Source organism: Phoxinus phoxinus (assembly GCF_949152265.1).
Source record: "Phoxinus phoxinus genome assembly, chromosome: 8".
NCBI lineage: Eukaryota > Metazoa > Chordata > Actinopteri > Cypriniformes > Leuciscidae > Phoxinus > Phoxinus phoxinus.
In genome coordinates, this window is record NC_136883.1 from 1,179,799 (window position 1) to 1,187,298 (window position 7,500).

The 7,500-nt window shown below is 41.5% G+C and overlaps 1 protein-coding gene across 3 annotated transcripts in view; it reads left to right on the plus strand.

Annotated features, from left to right (window-relative positions):
* shf (Src homology 2 domain containing F) overlaps positions 1–7,500 on the plus strand; it is a gene marked incomplete at its 3' end in the record, with an annotated part of 127,943 nt that overhangs the window by 16,132 nt on the left and 104,311 nt on the right. The window lies entirely within an intron of this gene.

The following is a 7,500-nucleotide window of genomic DNA, read 5'->3' on the forward strand; positions in this document are numbered from 1 at the left end:
CATACGACTCCTTGTGCTTTTGTATCGCTTTCGCAGTGCTTTAATGTCACGCGGCGATCGGTCTGCGTGAAGCCAAACCATCTCGAACAAGCCTGGTGTGTTTTTGTTTGGCGCTGCCGCGCTAGCGTTGCTGGGCAACATGAGATGTATACAAAGTGACGTAAGATCTGGCTCTGTTTTGGCTCTCTAGCCTGTGGAAAGGCAAACCGGTTCTTAGAAGAACCGTCAGTAGAACCAACTCCGAACCGGCTCTAGCTCTAGCTCTGAACCAGCACCTGGTTCTTGTTGGTGGAAAAGGGGTATAAGAGAACAGAGACGACCCGTTAGACCAGCGCCGGGAGCGCCGACCGTTCTCCCCGTCGAGCAGAAGTGAGACATGAGCTCAGATCCTCAGTGTCCGTCTGTGAGACCAGGGCAGATCTCAGGCCCGTCTGTGGCTCAGGGTTTGGGCTTCTCTTCACCGGTGGGCAAACATGTTTCATTGAACGCTCTGGTCAAAAAGAAATAAATTAACTCCAGGTCTTCTCTTCCACGTACGGTTAGAGAAACGCACTCGATTGCCTGTGATATAAACGCATCCACGGGATTACTCTCCTCTGTTCTTCTTGTCCTGATAGTTGACTTCTGGGAATATTGCAATCAAGGTGAGACGGACGAGGGAGAAATAACACACTCTCTGATCCCTGTTTTATTTGTGTAGGATCTTACTTTAAATAAAACAAACAAGTCCGTCAAGTCTCCTGCATTTATACAGCGCTTTATCAATATAGAGTTTCACAGCAGCTTTACAGTGATCACAGGAGATTACAGTAACAGTGTTCAGGCTTTACGGCAGCTCTAGAATACAGTTATTGTCCAGATAAAGTTAGTTTTGATTGATTCACTTCCGTCGCGATGATCATTAGTTCTTAACTTAGCGGCCGCTAAAACGACACCGCTCCAACAGAAGACCGAAGCTTTTAATGTGTTCTGACGTTCATGTGTGTTCGGTGCTGGAGAACGCAATCTTTGAAATAGATTCCAAGAGTTGAACATTTTAGAAAAAACACAAGCTTGTTAGTTAGCATGAACATTTTAAAGGAGATTCCAATGCCACGAGCCCTATTTCAGGTCTGAACGTCTGTCCTCTGGGAATAAAGGTGAGCCGGTCGAGGGTAACACACTCTCTGATCCCGGCGTTCTGTAATAACCCTGTTTGCGTAGGAGGATCTTACTGTAAACTAAACAAACACAGGCTTGTTAGTTATAATGGGCGTTTTAAAGAAGATTCCGATGCCAGGAACCTCTGTTAGGGGTCAGCCAGAACACCACGCTGTGTTTGAGAGGTAATGATGCTGGTTTAGTCCTGTTCGTCTGTGGTTTCGGTGTAGTGACTCCAGCTCTGCTTCTGCTGGATATACAGTAACAGAGAAGGGTTCGGCCTCTAGAATACAGTTATAGTCCAGCTCCAGCTATAGGTAGGTTTTGATTGATTCACTTCTGACTCCGTTTTTTTTTTACTGAAAACAGAAAACTTTGAATGTGTTCTGGTTCATAAGTAGCCTAACTTCGTCATACTCATACTCTAGGCAGAATGTGAGTCTGATACGGCTCCATACTGCATCCGTTCAGTATTAACCGAACCAGGAAAAAAAAACCTCTGCACTCAATTGGATAGACCGACAACCAATCAGAGCAACGCATGTTGAGCGACGCATAGTTGTCCACAGAGCTCCACTGCACGCACGCTGGAAGAAGTAGTAAATGAATGAGTGTAAACGATCTTTGCCGTTGTTGTAAAAATAATTCAAGAATTCGCGGAGCACTTACAAGCACGAATAGCATTTTTGAGAGAAATACAAAAGGTGTGTGTATATACGAACAAGTTCTCCGTTTAGGATTAGATCTCGACAATAAAGCAAATCAATCTTCTCGCATTTGTCGGCCCGGTCTCAACTTTATAACACGGTTGCAACACGACTCGACTGATTTTATAAAATGGAAAGACGCTGAAAGAGAGCCGGCTGAAGAAGCGTGTTCATCTGAGGCTTCAGAGAACAGAGATCGTGAGCGCATCCCTTCCACTGGTGTTCACTGCGTCCCGTCTTCTTAGCCACCATCGGAGCAGCTGATAAATTACACTTTTGCCGAATCCTGTAGGAAGGACGGCAAACACATCTTTCCGATCGACAAATGCCTTGATTGCGGTTCTCTTTTAAAACGAATGCGCTGTGGATTTCTTTTATAACAGACGCGATAGCGGACTCTAAACATCTCAGTCCTCCAGCTGCAGTCGTCTTCATCTCTGTGGAAAACCAGTTCAACCCAAGCGCTCTCTGATGACGTGGTGATTACGTAACCGCTGATCATCTGTCCATCATCGATTAAAGCCCGCCCTCGCAATTTGATTGGCTCGGCCTTCTGGGAGCCGAACATAATTACTCCTCAGCGGAGCGAGTCCAGACCGAACTTCCCGATCAAAACATGTTGTAGGCGGTGTTCGGGCCGGCACCCAGGCTAGTTCATAAGTGTTCGGTGCTCGAGAACACAAACTGTGAAATAGATTTTTTTGGGAAAAAAAACACAGGCTTGTTAGTTATAATGAATTTTAAAGAATATTCCAATGCCATGACCCTATGTTAGGGGTCAGCCAGAACACTACGCTGTGTTTAAGAGGTACTGGTACTGATTTAGCCCTGTTCATCTGTAGTTTCGGTGTCGCTGGAGTCAGTGGAGTCTGTGACTGGAAAACAGTCTGAATGCTGTTGCTCCAGGATTAAGGAAGTGCTCTCTTCCTGACAGGAAGTGTTTACAACTCCCTGACAATCCCTTTTGACTGGGCAAGTCCAATCTTGCACCCTGAAATAGACAGGGAGCGGTTAGCGGTTAGCACACCTCCTAGCATCTCCGCGCTGATCGTTTACGGATCACTCCTCTTCATCTCATTCTGAGCCGATGCATTATAAATCATGTTTTTCCCAGAATCCTCTTTGGCGCAGGTTGCTGGAAAGCCCCGAGTCGTGGATGTGGGTCTCCACCCGTCTCGATTCTCTCCAGGGGTCATCTGAGGTCGTGCTGAGGTCACACGGTTTCCGCTTGTAATCAAGAGATCCTCGCGCTGACCTCACTCACTTCATGCTGGGTTTCCTGCCGTACACAGCGGCGGTGGATGCGGCTCACGCTAATACACCAGCACAACTCAGCCAATCACTAGAACTAAGCATGCATTGCACCACTAAATATTTTGCATGAAAAAAACATTGATAACACTTTAATTATATAATGCATTATAAAGGTATTCATAATGTTCATAAATCATTGTAACCAAAGTTAAAAAGCATAATAATATTGCAGATTTCTTGTTATATCTGCAATTAGTTGTTTGTCATGTGTTATAATGCATTATAAGGTGTAACAAGGATAAGACAACTATTGTAATGTATTATAACTGTGGATGCAATTATTCATATGATAATACGATGCATTATAAGGTACAATGGTAACACTTTACTATAAAATGCATTAGTTAATAAATTAACTAACATGAACTAACAATGAACAATACACTTGTTACTGTATTTATTAATCTTTGTTAATGTTAGTTAATAAAAATCCAGCTGTTCATTGTTTGTTCATGTTAGTTCACAGTGCATTAACTAATGTTCACAAACACAACCTTTGATTTTAATAGTGTATTAGTAAATGTTGAAATTATTAACTAAGACTAATACATGCTGAAGTGTTCTTCATGTTAACTAATGCGAACTAATGAACCTTATTGTAAAGTGTTACCGGTATAATTAATGCATTAAAATATTGGTATAATGCATCATATTTACAGGTGTTAGAATAAGAGTGAAGGATACACACACCATACGCTGAAACATGTGTGTGTGCATTATGCATATATACACAGTTCCATTTCTTTCCCTGCATCGGTCTCAGTTTTCCCTTTAAAACTCAAATCTGTTGCAGAGAGAAAGAGGAGAAAGGAAATTGGATTTTGTCAAGCGTACCCTGGTGTTTAATCTTGAATATCTGCTGTATTAATAGTGCTGTAATCTTCTGGAGTCGTGTCCAGTCGGGGTCTCCGGCCGAGAGAATAGCGCTTCGGTTCGATGATGTCACGAAGCGTCCGTCTAAATGAGGAGATGAAGAGTGTGTTGAAGCTGAAATTTAAAGCAGTCTTGCTGTAGTTCAGGCTCGACTAGAACAGGTTTTCCTGCTTGAATGTTGATTATTCTCCTCATATTCTCCATTGTTGCGGCTCCTCTCTTCCCAGTCTGTCAGTAACGCTCTGTTTACTTCCTGTCTCTATGAAGCCCCTCCTTCTGAAAGCACACTGTGCACTGATTGGTCGGCTGGAGCAGTGTGTTGTGATTGGTCGAGCGCTTCGAGTGTGTTTGGGAAATGTCCCGCCCCTTCCCATAACCGCCAGTTTAACACACTACTGACTAACTCAACCAGGCCCCGCCCCTTTATTCTGTGTGTTAATTATTATAATGAGGAATATTGTGACGTGTTCGTTCCCGGAAGAAAGTTCTCGTGTTGTTGTGTTCACATGTTGTTGTGTTCTTGTTTTCTCGTGTTGTTCACGTGTTGTTGTGTTCACATGTTGTGTTCTCGTGTTCACGTGTTGTTTTGTTCTCATTTTCTCATGTTGTTCTCGTGCTGTTCTCATGTTCACGTGTTGTTCTTGTGTTCTCGTGTTCACGCGTTGTTCACGTGTTCGGGTTCTCATGTTCACGTGTTGTTCTTGTGTTCTCGTGTTCACGCGTTGTTCACGTGTTCGGGTTCTCATGTTCACGTGTTGTTCTTGTGTTCTCGTGTTCACGCGTTGTTCACGTGTTCGGGTTCTCATGTTCACGTGTTGTTCTTGTGTTCTCGTGTTCACGCGTTGTTCACGTGTTCGGGTTCTCATGTTCACGTGTTGTTCTTGTGTTCTCGTGTTCACGCGTTGTTCACGTGTTCGGGTTCTCATGTTCACGTGTTGTTCTTGTGTTCTCGTGTTCACGCGTTGTTCACGTGTTCGGGTTCTCATGTTCACGTGTTGTTCTTGTGTTCTCGTGTTCACGCGTTGTTCACGTGTTCGGGTTCTCATGTTCACGTGTTGTTCTTGTGTTCTCGTGTTCACGCGTTGTTCACGTGTTCGGGTTCTCATGTTCACGTGTTGTTCTTGTGTTCTCGTGTTCACGTGTTGTTCACGTGTTCGGGTTCTCATGTTCACGTGTTGTTCTTGTGTTCTCGTGTTCACGCGTTGTTCACGTGTTCGGGTTCTCATGTTCACGTGTTGTTCTTGTGTTCTCGTGTTCACGCGTTGTTCACGTGTTCGGGTTCTCATGTTCACGTGTTGTTCTTGTGTTCTCGTGTTCACGCGTTGTTCACGTGTTCGGGTTCTCATGTTCACGTGTTGTTCTTGTGTTCTCGTGTTCACGTGTTGTTCACGTGTTCGGGTTCTCATGTTCACGTGTTGTTCTTGTGTTCTCGTGTTCACGTGTTGTTCACATGTTCTGGTTCTCATATTCACGTGTTGTTCTTGTGTTCTTGTGTTCACATGTTCTGGTTCTCATGTTCACGTGTTGTTCTTGTGTTCATGTTCTGGTTCTCGTGTTCACGCGTTGTTCACGTGTTCGGGTTCTCATGTTCACGTGTTGTTCTTGTGTTCACATGTTCTGGTTCTTGTGTTCACATGTTGTTCTCGTGTTCTCGTGTTCTGGTTCTCGTGTTATATAAATAATTTCTAATATTTTGTTCCCGACATTTCTTGAATTTCATCGGTGTAGAATACAAAATATATTCGAAAATATGTGCACAACTTCTAATAATAATCACAATAAAGTAATTTAATAGTAGTGATATACTGATACTTGTATGCAGAACTGGAGTAATTGGCCTCGTCTCCTCTGGCCCGTCGGCACAGACCCGACTGAAGACTCGAATCCACTGAAGATGAGTTCAGTTTTACAGCCTGTGGATTATTCCTTATATCTTTTGATGATTTTTAAATGACCAAATGCATATTATGCTACTGTATAACAGAGAGAACATGCTCTCTCTCTCTCTCTCTCTCTCTCTCTCTCTCTCTCTCTCTCTCTCTCTCTCTCTCTCTCTCTCTCTCTCTCTCTCTCTCTCTCTCTCTCTCTCTCTCTCTCTCTCTCTCTCTGTCGGGGTCGATTGGCCCCTCAGCGGGCCCTTCTCATTAGATTTGATCGCAGCTCCACAAAGCGTTGCCGGGAAAAGCACAACAGCAGCAGAAAGGGCCCCTTTGAAACGGCCCTTTAATGCAATCGTGCCGCTAAGCCTCGGGTGCGATTAGGTTATCCGTTGCTGAAATCCCTGCGGATCCACACGTTAATCATCAACGTCAGTCTCTCTCTCTCTCTCCCGTCACTCGGGCTCTCCAGCCTGCGGTGTGAGGAACTCTGACAGCCGGGACCGTTATCAGGAGACATGTCAAGCCGGAGTATTTCTGGAGCTAGATCGGCTCGGAGCGACACACACAGGAGTAATCTGAACTGTGTGAGAATCACAGGTTGTGGATCCAAGGCAAATTTATGGCCCTCGAAGGAAGTCAGACTTCAGAGATGGACGGAGAGAGAGGAGAGAAGAAGAAAGTGACTTCAATTACCCTGCGTTCTTAATGTTAATTGCTTTCCAAACTCATTTTCCTTTAATGGAGATTGCATGATTTGTATCTGTTGAAATGAGCAACACATATTTCTGTGTAATGTGCGATCTGTCCGTCCGTTCCCTGCTGGCAGATGCTGGAACTACTCTTTCTTTATTGATGCTCATTAAAAACCACACATTTGTTTCAGTATAATTGTTATTATAATGATATTGCTGAAGATGTTTTAGCAAAAACATAATATACACATTTTTATTACATTATACCTCTTAAATTTGTAGGTTATTTTTCTTTTGAATACAGTGATATTTTATTATAATATCACTGTAGATGTTTTAGCAAAAACAATATACATTATTTATATAATTTTTTGCTTTAGTAATTTGATTTAATTTTACATTTAATATATATTAGTTTATATTGTGCTTATATATTTTATATAAAGTTTTTTATATATATATATATATACACACATGTATATGTGTGTGTGTATATGTGTGTATGTGTGTGTGTGTGTGTATATGTATATATATAAAATATAATAATTTATTATAATATTACTAGAATTAGAAACAATTATTTTAACTTATGTTTAAAATGTATTTATTTTATAAATGTATTTATTAAATAGTTTGTAGTTAATACATCTTTTTATTTTTAATACAAGGTTTATTTGAAACTTTATACTTGAAGTTTAAGTATATGTATATTGTGCTTTATATACATTATTGTAATAATACTGTAGAAACAGTTATTTTAATTTATATAGTATATTTTATTCAATTGAATTCAATTAAATTTGTATTATATATAATTAATTTTTATTTTTATTATATTTTAATTTATTTATTATTAATTGTTGTAAATATTAAATATTGGTTATTTCAAAGGCA